Below are 24,594 nucleotides of genomic sequence, written 5' to 3'. Positions count from 1 at the left end.
ATCGAGATTAGGATTTGTCACTCCGATTATCGGAGAGGTATCTCTGGGCCCTCTCGGTAATGCACATCACTATAAGCCTTGCAAGCAATGTGACTAATGAGTTAGTTACAGGATGATGCATTACGGAACGATTAAAGAGAATTTCCAGTAACGAGATTGAACTAGGTATGATGATACCGACGATCGAATATCGGGCAAGTAACATACCGATGGCAAAGGGAACAACGTATGTTGTTATGCGGTTTGACCGATAAAGATCTTCGTAGAATATGTAGGAACCAATATGATCATCCAGGTTCCGCTATTGGTTATTGACCAGAGATGAGTCTCGGTCATGTCTACATAGTTCTCGAACCCGTAGGGTCCGCACGCTTAACGTTCGATGATGATCGGTATTATGAGTTTATGTGTTTTGATGTACGAAGATAGTTCGGAGTCCCGTATGAGATCATGGACATGACGAGGAGTCTCTAAATGGTCGAGACATAAAGATTGATATATTGGATGACTATTTTCGGACGCCAGAATGGTTCCGAGGTGTATCGAGTATTTACCGGAGTACTAGGGGGTTACCGGAACCCCCCGAGGGGTTATTGGGCCTCATGGGCCAAGTAGTGGAAGAAAGGAGGAAGGCCAATAGGTGGCGCGCGCCCCCCTAGCCCAAACCGAATTGGACTAGGGGGCCGGCTCCCCCTTTCCTTCTCTCTACCCTCTCCTTCCCCCTTCTCCTAGTTGGAATATGAAAGGGGGGCCGAATCCTACTTGGAGTAGGATTGCCCCCCCCCCCCCTGACGCGCCTCCTCCCCTTGTCCGGCCTCCTCCTCCATCCCCCCTATATATACGTGGGTGGGGGGCACCCCAAAGGACATCAAAGTTTCTCTTAGCTGTGTGCGGTGCCCCCCTCCACAGAAACAGACCTTGGTCATATCATAGCAGTGCTTAGGCGAAGCCCTGCGCTGGTAACTTCATCATCATCATCACCACACCGTCATGCTGACGAAACTCTCCCTCGGCCTCAGCTGGATCAAGAGTACGAGGGACGTCATCGAGCTGTACGTGTGCAGATCACGGAGGTGCCGTGTGTTTGGTGCTTGATCGGTTGGATCGTGAAGACGTTCGACTACATCAACCGCGTTACTTAACGCTTCCTCTTTCGGTCTACGAGGGTACATGGACACACTCTTCCCGCCCGTTGCTATGCATCTCCTAGATAGATCTTGTGTGATCGTAGGTAATATTTTTGAAATATTGCGTTTCCCATCAAAGTAGGCTGCTCAAGTCCCAAGGCCATGCAGATGAGCCCTCCCTGCGGCCAGGGAAATAATGTTTTGGGCATTGATCCCAAGGCCATGCAGGGAAACTGTTGGGGATATAGCTATCAGTTATGACCCTCCCAAGAGGGGCCGGGTCAGCCCCAATGGCGGGTCACAAAGGAAGCCCAGTAGACATTCAAGGCGATAGTTTATTAAATCTTATAGAAGGCCTAGAGGCGGCTTAAGGCCCAATATTGTAAACCGCCGTATGTAAGGAAAGGAATGTGAAAGAAGTCACCGAGCCGGACACGATTTATGAGCCGGCCGGGATTCTGTAGGCCACCAGGCATCAACTCGTGTATATAAGGGGACGACCCGGTGGCGGCTTAGGGCAAGAAACAAGAGATCGATAACCAAGCCGGCGAACTAGCCTCTTGGTGATTGAAACCCCAGCAATATCAACACAACTAGACCTAGGCTTTTACCTTCATCGTAAGGGGCCGAACTAGTATAAAACCTCTTATGTCCTTTGTCTCGATTAACCCCTTTAAGCTTCCTAGTTGTGATGGCCCTACGACTAAGTCCTTCTGCTAGGACATCTGCCGTGACAATTTCACGACAGTTGGTGCCCACCGTGGGGCCAGTGCATGGTGGATTTGAGTTCTTGAAGGGCAACTTCAAAGGGCTCAAGGGATACGTTGTGGGCCGGATGACCAAGAGTCGTCGCGACAAGATCTACATCGACGACGAAGGCTAGGGCCCCGAGGCCAGCTCAATTGAGTACGGGTACCGGGTCCCCTTCGGCGGAATTCATGTCTTCATCGGCCGGATCGGCGAGTCGGGCCCTGAGCCGGACGTCCAAACCAACCTCGTCGAAATGGCTCATCGCACGAGGTCCGCCCATGTTCAATCTGTTGTGAAGCATGCCTTCGTAGGTTGCATCCACGGCGGTGAATACTCTAAAGGATTGGTGGATGGCGGTGAGACGGCCATCTGTTCTGACGCTACATCATGAACGGGCGAGACAAACTCTTTGTATCAGTTGCAGGATGGCATGCTCGGGGGCTGTTCCGATGGCAGCAGTATTCTGGACCCCTCTGAGCCACCGAATCGGGCCGGAGTCTTCATGGCAGGCATGCAACCCGAGCAGAACTCCACAGCTGCAGCAACAACAACCACTGGGTCGGCCGCAGCCGGGTCAGGAGACCCTGCGCGCCCCCCGGCTCAGATCCTAATGGACCTCATGGATAAACTGACGACTCTGTTGACTACCATGGTAGAGCCGGCAGATAAAGCTAAGCATGACGCAGAGGTGGCACACGTACGGGAAGAAATGGTACAAGCTAAAGAAAATTTAGCAGCAAAAGAGGTCAGGATGGCCGCGGAGCGGGCGGCTTTGGATGCTCGTGCTCAACAGCTTCAAGCGGAGACTTTCCGGCTCTCGGTGGATCTGAACGCGTCAAACGAGGTCATGAGAAGAAGGCATCACAAAACTCAGTCACGTTTACCTCTGATGCTCGATCCTAGGAACCTTTTTCATACACCCGGGGCCGGGACAAGTAACCCGCTGGAGGCAAATCGGATCATGACACCCAGGGCACAGTTTCAGCCGCGCGCCATGGAACCACCCCGTGTACATACCGCTCCGCCTCATTATGTGCCAACCCACCAGGTCACTTCTGCAATCCCTTGGAAAACCTTATTGCCGCGTCGGCTTGTTTGGCGGCTCTCCCGATGGAAGGCAACTCTTCGGTGGCGATCGAAACGCGAAGGGTGAGGGAACTTCTTCAAACAGCTTTGGCACAGCAGGATGCGTACTCTTACAGTCGAGACAGAATCCATTCAACCGCTCGCCCGAGTCGGAGCCCAAGCTACAGTAGACATATGGACTTAGCTGATATGTCAAGCAATGCTCAACACCGCAACCGGCCGCACAGGCATGAGCCGGTACAGGCTGGAGCCCTTAACTTAGCGGATCAAGAGAGGATCCAACAAGAGGCTGAGCGAGCGGTCCAATTGGCAGTGGAGCAGGCGGCTCACCGGACTTTTCCGGCTGATATGTCAAGTAATGTTCATGCTTATGTGGATGATATAGTGGTAAAGTCCAGGAAAGAGGAAACCTTGGTCACAGATCTGAAAGAGACCTTTGATAACCTCCGGGTCTACAAAATGATGCTTAACCCGGCCAAGTGTGTTTTTGGAGTCCCAGCTAGCAAGCTCTTGGGTTTTTTGGTGTCCAACCAAGGTATTGAAGCTAAACCGGAGAAAATTAAGGCAATCACATCCCTGGCCAAACCAACATGCATCAATGATGTTCAACGGCTGGCGGGTCATGTTGCTGCTTTGAGCCGGTTCATAAGCCGGTTAGGGGAGAAGGCGATGCCTTTGTATCAGATGATGAAGAAAACGGATGATTTCTTTTGGAGCGATGCTGTGAACTCTGCTTTTGAGGATCTGAAGAAACAACTTGCTGAGCCACCGGTCCTTGCTGCTCCAGTTGAGAAAGAGCCGCTATTGTTATACATAGCCGCCAACTCACGAGCTGTTAGTGTGGCAATTGTGGTGGAGCGTAAGGAAGTTGGCAAGGAACATCCGGTTTAACAGCCAGTTTACTATGTCAGTGAGGTGTTGATTGAATCTAAAAAAAAGATATCCACATTGGCAGAAGCTCGTGTATGGGGTGTTCATGGCGAGCCAGAAGCTCAAACATTACTTTCAGGGTCACCCAATCACTATGGTTAGCTCTGCTCCTTTGGGAGACATCATTCAAAATAGAGAAGCAACTGGACGGGTCGCAAAGTGGGCCATTGAGCTTGGGTCTCATGGGTTGAAGTATGTACCATGTACTGCGATCAAGTCTCAAGCACTGGTTGACTTTATTAATGACTGGACAGAGATGCTGATGCCGAAGGAGAAACCATACAACACATATTGGACTATTCACTTTGATGGGTCCACACAGTTGGAAGGCTCAGGGGCTGGAGTTGTTTTAACCTCCCCTCGAGGTGACAAATTTTGTTATCTGTTGCGGCTAATGTTTCCTTGCACTAAAAACGCAGCAGAATATGAAGCGTTGCTCCATGGTCTTCGAATGGCTAAAGAGATGAGCCTGAGCCGGGTCTGGTGTCTTGGCGACTCAGATTTGGTAGCTCAATAGGTGTCAGGCAAGTGGGATTCCAAAGATCCTCTCATGGCGGCTTATCACCGTGAAGTTGATGCTGTTGCAGGGCATTTTAAAGGTTATCAAGTGGAGCACATTGACCGTAGGAAGAACAAAGCGGGTGATGCTTTAAGCTGGTTGGGATCTCAGCATAAGTCGGTGCCACCTAACACCTTTTTGAATATTTTGCATAACCCGTCTATTAAGTTACCTATAGAAGAAGATCTAGCAGTTCCTGACCCGGAGGTGCAGTTGGTGGCGGCTCTTCACGTCATCCTAGATTGGACAGTGTCGTTCTTGGCTTACATGACCCGGGGCGAGCTGCCAGTGGGTGAGACCCTGGCCCGATAGATAACCCGGCGGTCTAAGTCAATGACAATTTCTGACGGAGAACTATACCATCGCAGCATCTCTGGAGCGTTTTAGTGGTGTGTTTCCCCTGAAGAAGGCCAAGAAATACTTCATGAGATCCATGAAGGTGATTGTGATCATCATGCCGGGTCAAAATCTCTGGTGGCCAAAGCTTTTCGTCATGGTTTTTACTGGTTGACGGCTCACGCTGATGCAGAAGATCTGGTCAGTAGATGTGATGGATGTCGAAAATTCGCACGACGAGCACATGTGCCGGCTCAAGAGTTGCGGATGATCCCAATCACTTGGCCGTTTGCGGTCTGGGGGCTTGACATGGTTGGACCTTTCAAAAGGTCTAAGGATAAAAAGACGCATCTGATGACCCACAAGTATAGGGGATCACAACAGCTTTCGAGGGTAGAGTATTCAACCCAAATTTATTGATTCGACACAAGGGGAGCCAAAGAATATTCTCAAGTATTAGCAGTTGAGTTGTCAATTCAACCACACCTGGAAACTTAGTATCTGCAGCAAAGTGTTTAGTAGCAAAGTAATATGACAGTGATGGTAACGGTAACAAAAGAATAACGAAAGCAAAGTAATGTTTTTGGTATTTTGTAATGATTGTAACAATAGCAACGAGAAAGTAAATAAGAGTAAACCAGTATATGGAAAGCTCGTAGGCATTGGATCATTGATGGATAATTATGCCGGATGCGGTTCATCATGTAACAGTCATAACATAGGGTGACATAGAACTAGCTCCAGTTCGTCAATGTAATGTAGGCATGTATTCCGAATATAGTCATACGTGCTTATGGAAAAGAACTTGCATGACATCTTTTGTCCTACCCTCCCGTGGCAGCGGGGTCCTAATGGAAACTAAGGCATATTAAGGCCTCCTTTTAATAGAGAACCGGAACAAAGCATTAGCACATAGTGAATACATGAACTCCTCAAACTACGGTCATCACCGGTAAGTATCCCGATTATTGTCACTTCGGGGTTAACGAATCATAACACATAATAGGTGACTATAGACTTGCAAGATAGGATCAAGAACTCTCATATATTGATGAAAACATAATAGGTTCAGATCTGAAATCATGGCACTCGGGCCCTAGTGACAAGCATTAAGCATAGCAAAGTCATAGCAACATCAATCTCAGAACATAGTGGATACTAGGGATCAAACCCTAACAAAACTAACTCGATTACATGATAAATCTCATCCAACCCATCACCGTCCAGCAAGCCTACGATGGAATTACCCACGCACGGCGGTGAGCATCATGAAATTGGTGATGGAGGATGGTTGATGATGACGACGGCGATGAATCCCCCTCCCCGGAGCCCCGAACGGACTCCAGATCAGCCCTCCCGGGAGGTTTTAGGGCTTGGCGGCGGCTCCGTATCGTAAAACGTGATGATTTCTTCTCTCCTATTTTTTCTCCCCGAAAGCAGTTATATAGAGTTGGAGTTGGAGTCGGGGGGTCTCCAGGGGGCCCACGAGGTAGGGGCGCGCCCTAGGGGGGCACCCCCACCCTCGTGGCAAGGGTGTGGGCTCCCTGGTCTTCATCTTTGGCGAGGATTTTTTATTATTTATTGTAAGATATTTTGTGGAGTTTCAGGTCATTCCGAGAACTTTTGTTTTCTGCACATAAAACAACATCATGGCAATTCTGCTGAAAACAATGTCAGTCCGGGTTAGTTCCATTCAAATCATACAAGTTAGAGTCCAAAACAAGGGCAAAAGTGTTTGGAAAAGTAGATACGACGGAGACGTATCAACATTTTTTAGTGGCAGTTGACAAATTCACAAAGTGGGTTGAGGTAGAACCAGTGAGTAAGTGTGATGCGGCCATAGCGGTTCAGTTCATGGAAAAGGTGATCGTTCGTTTTGGTTTTCCACACAGCATTATCACTGACAATGGCACTAATCTATCCCAAGGGACTATGGAGGAGTTCTGTCAGCGCGAGCATATTCGGCTTGATGTTTCTTCTGTAGCTCATCCTCAATCCAATGGTCAGGGTGAGAGAGCAAATCAGGAAATCTTAAAAGGTCTCAAGCCCCGGCTTATGGTTCCCTTGCAGCGAATGCCGGGTTGTTGGGTAGAGGAGTTACCCTCGGTGCTGTGGAGTATCAACACCACCCCTAACAGGTCTACAAGTTATACACCTTTCTTCATGGTTTATGGAGCGGAAGTAGTGTTGCCTAGTGACATCCGTCATGACTCGCCCCGTGTGGCGGCTTATGTTGAAGCTAACAATGAACAAGCCAGACAAGATGCACTTGACTTGTTAGATGAGGAAAGAGACTTAGCAGCGGCTCGATCAGCAATTTATCAACAGGACCTGCGCCGTTATCACAAGCGTCGGGTTAAGTCTAGGACTTTTCAAGAAGGTGACCTGGTGCTCCGGCTCATCCAGGATCTGTCAGATGCACACAAGCTATCCCCACCTTGGGAAGGACCCTTTGTGGTCAGCAAGAACTTAAACAACGGGTCATATTACCTCATTGACGTTCGAGAGCACAAAGACTCACGTAAGTCGGAAGAGGAGACCCGCCTGCCATGGAACATTGCTCAACTTTGGCCATACTACACCTGAGCCACCGGCTCTCATCATGTACATACTTTCAGATTGTATATAATATGATAAGTAATAAAGCAGGACCATCGGTCTCTTTTCTTTTCAAAGATTATGCATCTTTACTATTTTTTACTACTATTTTCAAATGACTATTAAGGAGCTGATCATATTTGAATCAAGTCTAACCTTTTTTGGCCTGGCTTATGATCGTATTCGAATCTAGCTGGAAACTATCAAGGTCACTTGGGGCTTCCTGTTCAAACATAGGTCGTATTCGAACCAAAGAGAACATAGCTGTCGTAACCCTCTTGATCGGCTCAAAGCCAAACTCACTAGGCGGCTTCTTGATCATATTCGAATCACAGCTTAACCCCTTTTGGGTCCGACTTGGATCGTATTCGAATCAAGGTCGTTAAAAACCTCTCAAGGTCATTTGGGGGCTTCCTGTTCAAACATAGGTCGTATTCGAACCAAAGAGAACATAGCTGTCGGTACCCTCTTGATCGGCGCAACGCCAAAGCCACTGGGGGCTATATGATCGTATTCGAATCTTAGCTTTACCCCTTTGGTCCAGTTTACTAATCGTATTCGAATTAGAAAACCACCAACCTTTAGTTACAAGGCTAATTTTGTTTACCACTTGTTATTTGTCTTATTGGTTTTTTGTTGTCTCAATTTCAAAATAATCAATCATGGTCTTTTCACCAGCTTGACTATTTGACAACAAGCCGCCAGGGCATGATAATCATCAGGTATTCAGAAGCATTGACTTCTCGCAAAGACTTGATTATCAACCTCATCACCCGGGTCATATAAACCGGTGGTCCGGAGGTCAAAGATACATGTATGGCTATTGTTTATGAACAGTTTCCTTCTGTATTAATCAAAGGTTATTTCAACCTTGTTTTCTTTTTATGTCTGGTTCTGTTTTCTACTATGATAAAAATATTGGCTATAAATCGGGTGTTCTAACCCGTTCGGTACTAAGCCGCCAAGCCAGTTTTTCCCTTTTATCTACAGGAACAGAGCGGAAATATTGCAGGGACAACCATAAATATGATGCATATATTGACATCAGCAAACACAGAATCATGCATGGTGTCTTATGCGCGATGGCATAGGCAAATTATGCAGTGTTTTCACAGCTAATCTATTACAAGGCTTTTAAAAGCCCATGAAGATGGTCTTCACTCCTCCCTCGTCGGCTCACCGCCTTCTGCTAATTGGAAGTTGGTTTTTGACCAGTCAAAACCGTCTACAGCAGTAAATTCTGCTTATTCATCAATCAAGCCGGCTGGATCAATATCCGGAGCAAACGTATATTGACGAACTGGCGGGATAAGGTCGGTCACTTTGTAGGAGGGAGTCGCCATCTTCTTATTGTCCAAGTCAAAACCCGGCTGGTATTTATCGATATTTGTTTCATCTCCAAGAATGGTGGCCTGAGGTCGCACCTCCCTCACGCAAGCAACAAAGTCATCCTGTTCAAACAGTGACCCGTCTTCCTTTACCGTGGGGTACCCTCTGGCTACATCTGCCGGGTCTAGATCTGGCACCCAAGCCTTGGAGCGGCTTAGGGCAGTTAAAGCCTCGGCTCTAGCACAGGAGCGCTTGACTTCTTGGAACCTGGTGGGTAAGATTGACAGCTTCTTTAAGACATCACTGAGTCGGTTGGGTCCTTGATTGGCAGGAGAGATAGCGGCAAGTGCCCGTTGTGCGCCGATGTACAATTGCTCCACTAAGGTGTACACTGCCTTCAGTTTAGTCACGTTGTCTTGGCTCAGGTTCTTGCTTCGTGGGCCTGCACATGGTTTTTAAATAAAGGGTCAGCTAGCGGTTTGTATTCCGGGTCAAAAGAAGGTCAAAAAGGTCAGTCCAGATGACTTACCGAAGATGGCGGACACCATTTGAGACACCCGGTGTTTTAATCCGGTCAGCTCCGTCGTAACCTCTTCAAGGGCTGCTTCAGCTTTCTCGGCGCATTGTGTCAGCAGCGTTTTTTCCTCAGCCCAGGTTTTCTTCTTGACAGTCAAGCTGGTTTTCAAATTTTTTGTCTCAGCAAGACTCAGTTGCAGCTTGGAGTCAGCAGACTTGACTTCTGCTTCCTGATCTGCCAGCCGGGTCTTTGCATTAGTTAATTGCGAGCTCAATTCAGATAAGGCATTCTACAAAATGTACACAGATGTGTCAAGGTTTCAATTAAAATCCAAAAGTCAAGATTCAAGTCTCAAGTACTTTTGCATTGCAAAACCACTTGACACTTGGGGGCTAATGTATGCCAAAACAATTTCATATGACTCTAAAATACTTCAAGTCCCAAGTAATTTACAAAGTAACATCACTTGGCACTTGGGGGCTAATGTATGATATTCAGCAAAGTCTCTCAAGGTTAAGCCGGATTACAATGTTTGTTGGATTCGGTACAAGACAGTTATGAAATTCAAAGTACCGGCTCATTTATGGTTAAGTGAACCAGCCCTTGGGGACTACAGGTGAAGCTTCATTCTATTTTATTGGACTTCAGAAAAAATTAAAGGTAAAGTCTTAGCCTATATCATAAAGTCTACAGATCATTCTGGTTTTCTCATAATCTGAAGACTTGGGGGCTGGCAGAATATAAGTAAGCTGGAAGAACATACCTCGTACTTTAGCTGCAACTGCTTGACCATTTCGATCTCTGAGTCACGGCTGAAGTGCACATGGCTGAGTGCTACCTCTTGAGCACTGCGTTGGTTTTCCCCGAAGAGGAAGGGATGATGCAGCAAAGTAGCATAAGTATTTCCCTCAGTTTTTTACAACCAATGTATCAATCCAGTAGGAGGCTACGCGTGAGTCCCTCGTACCTGCACAAAACAAATAAATCCTCGCAACCAACGCAAATAGGGGTTGTCAATCCCTATAAGGCCACTTATGAGAGTGAGATCTGATAGATATGATAAGATAATATTTTTGGTATTTTTATGATAAAGATGCAAAGTAAAATAAAGGCAAAGGAAATAGCAAAGGAAATAACTAAGTAGTAGGAGATCAATATGATCGATAAAGATAGACCCAGGGGCCATAGGTTTCACTAATGGCTTCTCTCGAGAGCATAAGTATTCTACGGTGGGTGAACAAATTACTGTTGATCAATTGACAGAATTGAGCATAGTTATGAGAATATCTAGGTATGATCATGTATATAGGCATCATGTCTGAGACAAGTAGACCGACTCCTGCCTGCATCTACTACTATTACTCCACTCATCGACCGCTATCCAGCATGCATCTAGAGTAGTAAGTTAAAAACAGAGTAACGCCTTAAGCAAGATGACATGATGTAGAGGGATAGACTCATGCAATATGAAGAAAACCCCATCTTGTTATCCTCGATGGCAACAATACAATATGTGCCTTGCTGCCCCTACTATCACTGGGAAAGGACACCGCAAGATTGAACCCAAAGCTAAGCACTTCTCCCATTACAAGAAAGATCAATCTAGTAGGCCAAACCAAACTGATAATTCGAAGAGACTTGCAAAGATAACCAATCATACATAAAAGAATTCAGAGAAGATTCAAATATTATTCATAGACAGACTTGATCATAAACCCACAATTCATCGGTCTCAACAAACACACCGCAAAAAGAAGATTGCATCGAATAGTTCTCCACAAGAGAGGGGGAGAACATTGTATTGAGATCCAAAAAGAGAGAAGAAGCCATCTAGCTACTAACTATGGACCCGTAGGTCTGAGGTAAACTACTCACACTTCATCGGAGGGGCTATGGTGTTGATGTAGAAGCCCTCCGTGATTGATGCCCCCTCTGTCGGAGCTCCGGAACAGGCCCCAAGATGGGATCTCGTGGATACAGAAAGTTGCAGCGGTGGAATTAGGGTTTTGGCTCCGTATCTGATCGTTTGGGGGTACCTAGGTATATATAGGAGGAAGGAGTACGTCGGTGGAGCAACAGGGGGCCCACGAGGGTGGAGGGCGCGCCTGGGGTAGGCAGGCGCGCCCCCTACCTCGTGGCCTCCTCTTTTCTTTCTTGATGTAGGGTCCAAGTCTCCCGGGTCTTGTTCGTTGAGAAAATCACGTTCTCGAAGGTTTCATTCCGTTTGAACTCCGTTTGATATTCCTTTTCTTCGAAACCCTAAAACAGGCAAAAAAATAGCAATTCTGGGCTGGGCCTCCGGTTAGTAGGTTAGTCCCAAAAATAATATAAAAGTGGATAATAAAGCCCAATAATGTCCAAAACAGTAGATAATATAGCATGGAGCAATCAAAAATTATAGATACGTTGGAGACGTGTCACTGAGAGAGCCGGATAATATGTCGTTGGCATTCAGATGGCCATAATGCAAAATATCAAAACGCACTTTCTGTCTCTCCAACGCCTCTTGTTTCACCGTGTGACGAGCCAACACGGTGGGATTCCCCGGCTCAACAAAGCGGCTTCCGGTGATCAGAACGTCTTGCGCAGACGGTGATGGCAGGTTGGCCGAGCTGGATGGTCTAGTTGCAGAAGGATTAACGGTGGTATCGTCAACTGACGACTTAGGAGGATTTACTTCAGCGTTGACAGGCGGGTCTTCTGGAGCTTCAGTTAATGGAGGAGAAGGTGGCATGGCCGGTTCAGGTGCAAGGACTGGCGGGTCTTCCACCAGCTTAGTTACCTTGGCCTTCTTGGACTTAGCTTGACCACTAAGAGAAACGTTATGGGACTGTCAGTACAAAGAAACAGTTTGAAAAACATGGAGGAAAGAGGATTTTTTTGCTTACCCAGGGGTAGTCTTGAAGGCTGGAAATTGGGTCTGAGATGAGTCGCCAGAAGAGCGAGACACCTCCTGCAAAGATAAAACAAAGTAAGTAATGCAAGGGAGAAGATCCACTAACAGAAAATCAAAGACAAAGAAATAAACCTCATTCTGGCGTTTTTGAGGAGTCTGTTGAAGAACAACAGGTGGTTCATCATCATTCAGGGTCTGACGGTGGCTCTCATGTTGCTGCTTTTTCAAAAGAAAATGAGGGTCCATATAAGCCAAAGGGTGTGAAAACCTTACTTACTGGGTTACGACTCGAAGTTTCTGTCTTGGCAAATGGGCTGAGTCGGAGGAAATAGTTACCTCTTCTTCCACGGCCTGACTGGCCCCTGTGTCGTCCCGGCAATGATCAATGTTAATAAGATTATTAAAAAGTTGGCCAAGGGACTCAAGGGCTACCTCCGACTCAGAAGTATCATCAAGCTTCATCAGATCCTCAGCGGTACTTTTCTTCTTCTTGGACCGCCGGGTCATTTTCTTGGTGTTGATAGCAGCGGCCCTAGCCTTCTTGGCGACTTCGTGGTCGTACTTGGCTTTCCAGAAATCAGATCTGGCCTGCAGACAAATAAACAAACATGAAAGATCAGGCAGGTACTTAACACGGCTAGGAAAAATACAAAGAAGGAGATCAGAGGTTCTTTACCTCTGGCACCGGGTTAAGTTTGCAGAAGGGGTTTAACCCGACTTTACTGCAGTCTTCGTATTTGACGTTTACTAGAATGGTTGGCATTGCAACAATATCTTCTTCGGGTAATTGGACGGAGCTGTGACGAAGAGAATCATTTGGGCCTCCACCATATTCACACATCAGTTTTGATCGGCGGCTTAGAGGGATAACCCGCCATGAGACCCAGCAGCGGGTCAAGTCAACTCTGGTTAAGCCATTCCCTAATAAGGCGTTAATCCTTTTGATTGATGGGATCAGCTTCTTGCGTTCGGCAGCAGTAAGCTTGTCAGGGAGCACGAATTTGGAGTCAAGACGCTCGGTGCGATAACTCGGCAGTGGCTTCTCGTTTGCTGGTGAAGTGTCTTGACAATAGAACCAAGTCTGATTCCAGTCTTTTGGATGACTCGGCAAGACTATGAGGGGGAAGACAGCGCCCTGTCGACGCTGAATTGAGATGCCTCCAAGCTCCAAGCTAAGGCCGTTGGTGCAGTCGTTCTGCTGGTTCAGATAAAAATACTCTCTAAAGAGTTCCACGGTCGGCTCTTCCTGAAGGTACACCTCACAGAGCACTTGGAAGTTGCAGATATTGGATATGGAATTGGGCCCGATATCTTGAGGGTGGAGTTTGAAAAAATGGAGGACATCTCTGAAGAACTTTGAGCCGGGCGGTGAAAAGCCACGGTTCATGTGGCCAGAAAAGACAATGACTTTACCATCTCTTGGATTGGGTCGTTCTTCGTCCGGGTCAGGTGCACGATAAGGCATGACATTTTTTCTTGGCAAAAATCCTATGGATAAGAACTCCTTCAAACTTTCCTCAGTCACGGTTGAGGGAACCCAGTTGCCGACAGTCGGCGCTTTGGACGGCATGATGTTCAAAAACGAACTGAAAGAAAGGCAACATGTCAGTTCAATTAAATGATAATGGTGAAAGTAAATGATGATGATACAGGGGGGTAATGGCGGCTTAAATAAGGGCTAATGTCATATAAGGAAAAGTAAGCCGGCATAGTAAGCCGCCGTGACTGTAGATATTTGAGAAAGCAGATTCAGCTAAGTGTTGAGACAAACAAGTTTCCCAAATTGCTTGGTATTATTCCAGATCAAATGGCTGTTCAAAATGGAAAAACTTCTAGACCTAAAAGTTTAGCGCAGATGAATTTGTAAGTCCTAATGAGGCCCTAGATTGGGGAAAAGGGATCTACCAGTGTCAAGAGCAAGCACAAAATAACTACTGCATAAGCATACATCTCTTTTTGGATCAAGAAGAGGCGGCAGTGGAAGAACTGCGAAGAACCGCGAAGAACTACGAAGAACATGCAGGAAAACCTAGAAGCTCTAAATGTGGATCTGAGGAATGGAGGGCGAATACTTACGGCCACGGATACTCCATGGAAGATCACCGCCGTTCTCTGAACCGATTCTGGTTGATGCAGCAGCCAAAGTCGATGACGACGAGATGCTCTACGACGGCGGCGGAGCTTGAGATGCAGTGGAGTTGCGAGAGGAAGAAGACGAAGAAGAGATAGGAATGAGAAAAGACCGGGGCCTGCCTATTTATAAGGGGATAAGCCAACAGGTGGGCGCGAAAATCGAGGAAGACCTGAATAATGGTTATCTAACTAAATGGACGCCTCGATTCTCAGAAAGCATTAAAGATGAAGATCCGTTGGGAGATGACGTCATAATCTTTTTTCGTGTTTTCAAGAGATGACGTCATGGTGGGTTACAAAAACCTCTGCGAGGATAAGAAGATGGATTTTGTTTAAGTGTTGAAGATTGGCAAAGAACAAAGTTCAAAGTCAACCTGGGGCCTAATGTTGGGGATATATCTATTAGTTATGACCCGCCCAGGAGGGGCCGGGTCAGCCCCAATGGCGGGTCACAAAGGAAGCCCAGTAGACATTCAAGGCGATAGTTTATTAAATCTTATAGAAGGCCTAAAGGCCTAGAGGCGGCTTAAGGCCCAATATTGTAAACCGGTGTATGTAAGGAAAGACTTGTAAGGAAAGGAATGTGAAATAAGTCACCGAGCCGGACACAATTTATGAGCCGGCCGGGACTCTGTAGGCCACCAGGCGTCAACCCGTGTATATAAGAGGACGAGCCGGTGGCGGCTTAGGGCAAGAAACAAGAGATCGATAACCAAGCTGGCGAACTAGCCTCTTGGTGATCGAAACCCCAGCAATATCAACACAACTAGACGTGGGCTTTTACCTCCATCGTAAGGGGCTGAACTAGTATAAAACCTCTCGTGTCCTTTATCCTGATTAACCCCTTTAAGCTTCCTAGTTGCGATGGCCCTACGACTAAGTCCTTCTGCTAGGACATCTGCCGTGATAATTCCATGATAGAAACCCCATGCACGTCCACATGAATAGTACCCCAAAGGGGCTATGCGGGGCAGCTAGCATCTGTACATAATAGTAACAAGAGCCAGCCCGGGAATGACACACAACCAGGGAAGTATAAAAATTTGAAAGGCATGGAACCAAGGGAGAATGGTCAGAGCTTGGCTAGGGAGTCAATAGGGGAGGATGCAATAGGAGATACGAGAAGGGCAATGGATATGGAGTTGGAAGTTGAAGAAGGAAGTAAAAAGCAGAAGATGGAGAGTGGAGGGGCTAAATCTGATGAGGTGATGACTAAGAACGCGGGGCTGCCAGGACAGGTCTGCGAGCACCAATGAAGATCATCGCTTGGAACTGTCGGGGGTTGGGGAACGGACCGACAGTTCGTGGTCTTCTGGAACTCCAGAAGGAGTAGCCCAATGTGTTTGTTTCTGTCTGAGACGAAATTGAGTAAAAAATAAGGTGGAAAAGCTTCTGTACACATTGAAGATGTCGCGTTTAGTTTTCGAATCTTGTGAAGGGAGGAGTGGAGGTCTAACTATGTTATGGAAGAGGGAAGTGATCTTGAGTTTGTGATGGTTGGACCGTATGCACATTGATGTTACGATAATTGAAGAATATGGCTTCAAATGGAGACTCACTGTAATCTACGGCGAGCCTAGGACCGACCAAAAGGAGGAAACATGGAGGCTGCTCCTCACTCTTTGTCAGGGATATACCCCGCGATATGACCCGGCCGGATATATGACCCGGCCGGACTTGGCGTTTCATTGATAACCCGCCAGAGGACTGGCGACTCACGGGTCTGGCGGCTTACTGGTCTGACGACTCATGAGCCTGGCGACTCACTGATGGCCTCGATGGCGGGTCAGATAAAGGACTAGGCCCAAGGCCCAGAAGGCCGGCTCATGTTATGGTGGGTAGGCTTAAGAGGAAAGGCATAAATAATATTCTCCTACAAAGGAAGCAAGACTAGGACTCCACTTGTAATATAGTAATCCTAATCCTACTAGGACTAGTCATGTAACCCGCCCCTTCAACATATATAAGGAGGGGCAGGGCACCCCAAGAGGGACAGGAAATAATCTCTAGGGCTAGACACAACAAGGAGAGCCCGCTTATACAGCGACTCCCTCATGAGCACAATGAGACCTAGCCACAAACATCATGTAGGGCTATTACCGGATGATGTTCCCCGGGACCCGAAGTTGTCTAAATATTTGTCTTGCATGTTGCGTCTCTCGATTCCGATCAACCCCTTAAAGCTACCGCATAGATGTGTTGGCCTCACGACTAAGTCCTCACACTAGGACATCTGCCGTGACAATTTCACGACAATTGACGCCCACCGTGGGGCCTACACACGGTGGTGTTGAGTTCTTGGAAGGATCTTTCTCAGGGTTTTGGGAAGCTCGTGATTGGTCAGATGAAGAAAAGATGGTTTGATGATTAGAGTCATGATGAAATTTGGAGTTTACAATGCAAAGTTTCGAGATCAAGAGGATAAAGGTTCTATTGTTTGAGTCGTTAGACGTGACGAGATCCGTCTAAACCGCATCTCCACCAAGTCCGAGATCGAAGGGGTTAATATGTTGTACGTATACGGACAAACCTATCTAAGGTTACGGCCGGATCCGCCGAGTTCCCCTACTCCTCCTCGCTTCCACATATATGCTTCAAGTCCCGAGGAGACCACCAGCTATTACGTAATTTTTGGTACTCCCTCCGTCTAGGTGTGTAAGTTACCTTAGAAAATCAAATAGTCCCAAAACACATAGGCATGGTGCATCAACTCTCATGTTGTTTCTTGTTTTTTGACATAAATAAAGGAATCAACCAATAAGAGATGTGGGGCGTGTATGCTTTTAATGACTTGAGACTACCAAACATGACATGCAGTGGTCAGTACGTTGCATGCAATGGTATTAATTAGCAAATAAACATTAAGTTCTTTTGTTTTTCTCTCCACCTTGATTGCGGTGCACAATCTAAGATGACTTATTCACCTAGACGGAGGAAGTACAGCCTACTGCCCCTGTGATATTAAAAGGTTTTGCTGCCGCCGATTCCAACAACTCATCATCAAATCGAGAAATAGTACTATAATGCTACTGCTCCTCACGTGGTGGTCAAGGCTGATCCACAAGATCAACTTTTTTTGTCTCCTATTGCACTATACGCGATGCTAGTACTAATTCAGTACAGACCAGATTTTTGGGTCTTCAAACACTGCCTACTATCGGAAACATCAATGCAAGATTCCAGTGTGCAAACGATTGAACTAGTCGGTCAAACCAACTACGACCCAGATTCATGTTGCCTTCAAGCCAGCTCTGCCTCTGGGCCGTTTACCGCCGCGTGTGGAAGGGGCCAGTGTCCGTCGTCGTTTCTGAGCCGGCCACTGCTATGTCGAGTCAACACCAAAACCTCGTCTTGGCTTTGCTCCTCAGCCGTGGTGCCACATCAGTCTGCTTCCGCCGACGCGTCAAGTTGCCATTGAACTCTCTGCATCAGGCTGTTTCCTCCATGTTTGAGCTGTCGTTTCCATGGCCTCCCGGCATCCTGAGCTGCTGCACGTGAGCCGCGCCTAAGCTTCCACGAGCGCCTGCGTTGTGCTGCTCCATGCCATCCACGCTGTCGCCGAATTCCAGCACTTTAAGCTGCCCCGGCTGCGCTCCGTTCCCGTCACTTCCGAGCCGCCCTTGCTGCCTTGAACTACCTCATGGAGCTGCCGCTTCAGAGCCACTTCTCCCCGGGCGTGCGTCCTCACATGCGGCCTCGCCTCCCACTACTGTTCTGCTGCAATCAACGGCCGTACCCCGGGCCGCTGTGTCGTCAACTCACCTCACCGGATCATCGGGTCATTTCCGCTTTGAGTCGCCCTCGCGCGAGCTCACACCCGCGGCCTTGAGCCGCCGTCTTCCACGCCAGGCCAAATCCCTACTTCCGCCTCATCCACGGCTGTGAGACACACCATGGGTGAGCCGACCCCCGAGTCGCCGGAGTCCTTTGTCGGCCTGGCCTTCGCAGTTGAGTCGCCAAGAGGGCCTCTGAGCCGCCGCTGTCGTATCTTGAGCCGCCACTCCCACAAGTTGTTGCCGCATCAAGTGGCCGGCGTAACCCTTGCCATGGGCTGACTATACCTATGTGCTAAACCGCCATACCCTTACATTGCTGCCATGGCTTCGTCTCCGCGTTGAACTGTCTCTGACGGCCGGCCGCCTCAGAGTCGCCCCTCCGTCGATGAACTGCCGCGTTCCGCAGCCGGCTGGACCGTGAGCCACTGCTGTGTTCTGCTGCGGCCCGCCCTCGCTGGTCGTCTTCACTCCGAGTCGCCCCAAGCCTCTGTTGCAAGTTGGCCACGGCCTCCGCCGACGAAGCCTCGTTTTCTGGAGCTGCCGCTGTCGCACGCCGTGCCTTTTGGAGCCACTAGCACGTTGCGCCCCCAGAGGCGCCGCTGATTTCGTTGCCATAGCCGTGCCAGACCGCCTCGCCTTGGTTCGCGGTTGAGCCGCCCTGTATCTGTGTCTTCGCTGCAGCGCTGAGGCCATGGATCTTCAGCAGCTTTTCCTTTCTCTTTCTACAGAGTTGCTTCTACGGTTCAGGATCGATAGACCACCACTGTGGGCATACAAACCTGCATTTGCTATGAAGTTTCGATCACGTGACGGAGCAACACGCTGGTTACATACTGCAGGCCGGGATACAACGTCTTGTGCAGTCAATCACGGCCACAAAGCCCGTTTCTTTACTTGGGAGCTAGGTGTCCCACTCACTGCTGCCATCGTTCGATGTACAAGGTTATAAAATCCCAGATCAATGAAACATCTGCCAGCCACACCAGGGAGTCGAAGTACGACATGGACAAGCCGTATCAACCAATGCATTAAGATGTGCCACTAATTGATGAGAAGCAAATCTAGAATACAAAAGGCTCAACAGTGCTAAGTCTATGTACATCCAAAATATTATCAATCAAGACAGATAAGGAGAAGTGCCAACCTCCGCCCGCTACCGATGTTTCGTCTGCGACTGACAACACCAAAACGGTGCCTCATTCATACAGTGGATATGAAGCTCGTGCCAGTATCATCCTATGTTGGCCTCTGTTCAGGGGGAACGGATCCTCTAACATTATGAAGGGATGTCATGAAGCTACAATGCAATCCCAGTGCAAAAGGAAGAATGGATGTCACGGGCACTGTAGCGAAGATAATGTGCACAATTACTGTTCATAGAAAATAAAATCCGAAATTAATTTTATTGTACCATAATTTTGTTTGTATGTAATTTTTGTAAATGTATACAGTAGATTTGTAATTTGCAAATTAATTTAAGTCATTTTAGGCTTAATCATATGGATGTGAAGAAGGGATGTCAGGGTACTGTAGCTTCCCTACCGTCCCTTCATAATGTTAGAGGATCTCGTTCCCTCTTCAGGCCATGCTAATTACTGGCGATCAGGGGATTTATAGACGCTACGGTCATCCGTCGACTGAACAAATCAGGTGTTATATTTCCTATAAATTTTATCAGTACATTTTAATTTCTTTGAGCATCATTACACTGCTCTATGGTGTTTTTATACACAGGTAAAATTATTGTTATACTGCGGATATGGAGTGCGCGCCTACATCAGTCTGCACTGACGATCGTCTGTTCCGCACTGCTCGACGAGCACACAATCCGGTCTATGTCAACATGTGTGTAAGTCGCCGCCCTACTGTGCAGTTTAAGTCAACATCATGGCCGACTCTCTCGTCCGCGCCGACTTACAACACCACAGCCGATTCATTTGTGTGTGCCGCCTCTGATGTTGCGGTCGCCTTTACCGTCCGTCTCTCGCGGCCTGGTCTACATCAACACACCGGGCCGTACCTGTCTACATGAGCTGTTTATTGAGTATGAGCAAGTCACTACACGGGTAGCTCGGTTTTCTTTCAACAAATTGGAGGAGAATTATCATATGTTATCAGCCACCGTCTGCACTCGATGGCTCAATGGGCAGGCGCACAAGTCGCCGCCACTACAGTTTGGTTAACTTAAAATAGCCAGTTGGAAGGAACCATTGGCCGAGTTGCTGACACGGCTCATACAGGATCATTTACAACCCGCCGCAGTCACCTCAACCTTCTGTGGATTCACATCGTGCTATCAACACCAATGATATACACCCTATGCTATGGTCAAATATGGAGAATCTCAAGCCAACTCCTCGAGTCGCCTTGAGACTCGGGGGCTATGATGACATGACTCCGTAAATGACTGACGGTTTAAAGTAAAGCAAGTCAAAACCCCGGGTCATTGAAGGGAAGATAACCCGGTCCCGGAGGCTTTTGCTATATTGATGAAAATTTGAAGGCCGTTAGACTATTTCCGGCTAAAAATGAAGAATTCCGGTTTAAAATTCGGTTCAAGGGAAATCTGTCTCCCACAAAGCTCTGAAGCTCTCAATATCCGGTTTGAAATTCCAGTTCAAAAAGAATCCATCTCTCGCAAGTTCGAGTTCTCAGGAAAAATTAAAAGGTTGCCAAAGAGAATTTGCTGCCATGATGCGCGGTTCAAACATGGGCATCCTGCCTTATTGGTTTATCTTATTGGTCACATGTGGGCTTCTGCTTTATACAACAAAGTTATTATCACCCTTTGATCCGGCTTATAGGCCACACATAAAAAAACTTGGGGCTTACTACCCAGGTTAAAGGGACCAAAGAGAGTCTGTTGCAAAAGCACAACTCAAACATAGGTACCCCTTGAGCACATCTCAAAATATTACTTGGGGGCTCTTTTGTTCTAAAGAACAAAGAGTTCATAACCTTGTGATAGGCTATAAAAGCCAGGCTTGGAAGCTAGGTGTATTCACCTAAAACCGCGGGTTATCCTGCCTGTATGCCAGATGCTTCTCCATTAGGTAATCCTGATTGACCCGCCAAACTCTTACCAGTCAATCTTTTAAACAAGACCATGAACTCGTTAAGGTTAAAACGTTGGTTTGTCATGAGAGGGCATGGTTTACGGAAAGCAAGGAAAAGCTCAGGCTGATAAAGCCGCCTTCTTTGAAACTTGGATAAATTGGCCTGTGATGCACGATGCTACTCTGACCCCGCGTACTCCTGATAAGTCCATCTTAAAATAAGAATTGAACTTATCTGGTTAAAATGTCGATTGGGTAATGTGAGAGCCGGCTCATGGAAAGCGCGTACCTTCCAGTGGCTAATGCTAGTTTCATTGAAGAAGATATTTTGGCTTGGCGGCCTATGAAAGTCTTGGATTTTCTGTTGTTTGTTGCTTTGCACGTCTTTTTGAGATTTTTTTCTTTGGTGACATAGTAATATATGGTTGAAAACCAATAAGGCTTATAATGCCTTCTGAGTCATATATGACATTAACCGGTGTTCATTAACCCGGCCTGGTCTTTGACTATAAGTTGCTAGTGTATGATGAGAAAACATCCGGTGTTTATTAACTCGGTCTGGCTTTGGACGTTAAGTCGCCAGTATATATTTGGATTGCGCCATTGGAATCATGCGCTTATAAATCATTAGGTTATATTATTCAAATAGCCAACAGGGCTGGATTTTTATTATGGTTATCAATAACCAATATTATGATTGAGGTTTTCAAAGCCGCTTCAGCGCAATAGTTCTTATTTTATCAATGAGTATGATTTATTCTACAAAGGAATAGTCTCGCGACGCTGCAGGCTTACGACCCGGCACTTGGGGACTACATTATTCAAGTTGAGATTACATCAAATATGCAAGTCTCATGTCACTGCAAGCATGCACCATGACACTTGGGGGATAAGGTAAAGTCATTTTTACTAGCCTTATTGAAGACCCGACTCATCAGATCATAATGAGCCAGCCCTTGGGGGCTACCAATTGCTCATGTCGACAATTCAAGGTACACAAGTCTTATTCCATTATATTGAAGGGTCCACTGCTCAGTTGGTAAAGCACAAAGATTTTAACCTTGTGGACGTGGGTTCAAGCCCCATGATGGGGGTGTGACGCCCTCGATTCAATCATACAGTAATCATACACGCAAATGTGTACGATCAAGATCAAGGACTCACGGGAAGATATCACAACACAACTCTAGACACAAATTAAAATAAAACAAGCTTTATATTACAAGCCAGGGGCCTCGAGGGCTCGAATACATAAGCTCGAAAACACAAGAGTCAGCGGAAGCAACAATATTTGAGTACAGACATAAGTTAAACAAGTTTGCCTTAAGAAGGCTAGCACAAAAGCAACATCGATCGAAAAGGCAAGGCCTCCTGCCTGGGAGCCTCCTAACTACTCCAAGTCGTCAGCGGTCGTCACATAGTAGTAGGCACCCTTGGGGTAGCAGTAGTCATCAGTGGTGTTGTCTGGCTCCTGGGATCCGTCATCTGGTCGCAACAATCGGGTATGGGGAAAAAGAAGTAGCAAAGCAACCGTGAGTACTCATCCAAAGTACTCGCAAGACTTACATCAGATCTAAACTAAGTATGCATTTGTATCAAAGGAATGGGTTGTATATGTGGACTGGGCTGCAGAAATGCCAGAATAGAAAGAAGGCCTAGTCCTATCGAAGACTAGCATCTTCTGGAAACCACCATCTTGCAGCAACAGGAGGGAGTAGAGTAGCATAAACTAAAGTAGTAGTAGTGTTATCAACCTCGGCCAGAGATCCTTTCTTGACTCCCTGCGAGAAAGCAATCCCAGAGCCATACTATCCAGTTATCATCACAATCCAATTCTCATCACCATCCAGTTCTCATCACAAGTATCCAGTTCTAGTTGTATCGATCGGGATACAACTCAAGTGTCCGTTACCGTAGGTGTGATGCCCGGACAATTAAGCTACAGTAAACCCCTGCTAATGATGCCACGTCATCACATTACTGTTGCTAATCCTCATGTTATCCAGATCACAATTCTAATTCTAATTCAAATTAAAGTCCAATTTTCAAATTTCTCAAACATGCAAAATAAAATGCTCAAAGGATGGGAAATAATTCCTGGATATTTGTCATGTTGGAACCAACCTCATTTGAATTCCCAAAATGCCCTTGGAAATTTATTCAGTGGATCATCATCCAATTATCTCATCTTTTCAATTTCTAAAAATAGTTGAACACTCCCAAATGCTTTGAAACTTTTGTACCAACACAGAATATTGCGATGTATTTTTGTGCCAAGTTTTGTATTAAACAAAACTAATTTAGTAGCTCAAGTAAAATGCAAAGTAGTAAAGAGATAAATAAAACATAAAAATAAAAAGGGTAAAAGGCCTATTCTACTAGGCACTAAGGCCCGTCTAGCAAACAGGTCGGCCCAGCCACCTCACCCATCCCCTCCTCACGCTACAGAGGACAGGGGAGGGCGTGGCAGCCATCCGCCGGCCATGGCCATGCCAGGCCGTCCGTGGCGGCCATCTGTCGCACCCCTCCCCCTAAAAAACCCCTGGGTCGAACCCTAGTCCTCCCCCACTCCCTCTCCCTCTCGTTCCTCCCTCCAGATCCGCCGCACCCGAGATGGGAGCTCACCGCGCCACCACCATCAGCATGCTCTGGCGCCACCCCGGGCTGCAGCAGGGCATCCAGGAGCTCCCTCTCCCTCGCCTACGTCGTCTACCCCTCCCCGTCGAGCCACACGACGCCGAACGGCCCCGTGACGCCGCCCCCAACCTCGACTTCCTCGTCGCGCTCCGGCAGCCAGTGTCGACCCGCGCCACCTCGAGCTCCTCCGGCGTCCCCGGGCCTTCTCGTCAACGCTGTGAGCACCTGCGCGAATCCCCTTACCTGTTGCTTGACCCGTTGCTCCTAGCTACTGCCACCATTGATGCCGAGCTATGCTGCTACCGCTACGCCTTGCGCCATAGCTATAGCACCGCTCCAGCTCAACCAAGCACGCCCACGTGGTCGTGGTCTTCTGCTGGTGCTGACCATACCGCTGCCTTGCTCATTTCTGTCATGAAACGACAAACCCGAGCACCCCGTGCTCCGGCCATGGCCTGCCGTCGCTACAGCCCTCACCTCTGCCCCCCCCCATTTTTGTCGGCGCGTCCATGTACGCCCGTGATCACCCGGCACTGCGTGCTGCTTGCTGTCATAGCCGCGCGCCCACGCCCTGACTCGTCGAGGCCGCGCCCTATGCGCCACTCCAGCCGCGCCCGTCGGGGGCCTGGCCGCGCCCACCAGGGCCGCTGCTACCCGGGGCCGCGCCCCTACTCGTCCGTGCAACTGCCTCTCTGCAGTCGCCCGCGCCCGCGAGCGCCGGGGCTCGCTCATGCCCGCCTCTCTCTTGCCAGAGCAACCAGGCAAGCCCCCCCCCCTTGATCACCAGATATCGCCTACTCTCCTCTATACTGCTTGCATTAGAGTAGTGTAGCATGTTACTGCTTTCCGTTAATCCTATCCTGA

Source organism: Triticum dicoccoides, chromosome 4A (assembly GCF_002162155.2).
Source record: "Triticum dicoccoides isolate Atlit2015 ecotype Zavitan chromosome 4A, WEW_v2.0, whole genome shotgun sequence".
Classification (NCBI taxonomy): Eukaryota; Viridiplantae; Streptophyta; class Magnoliopsida; order Poales; family Poaceae; genus Triticum; species Triticum dicoccoides.
This window is presented reverse-complemented; position numbering follows the sequence as displayed.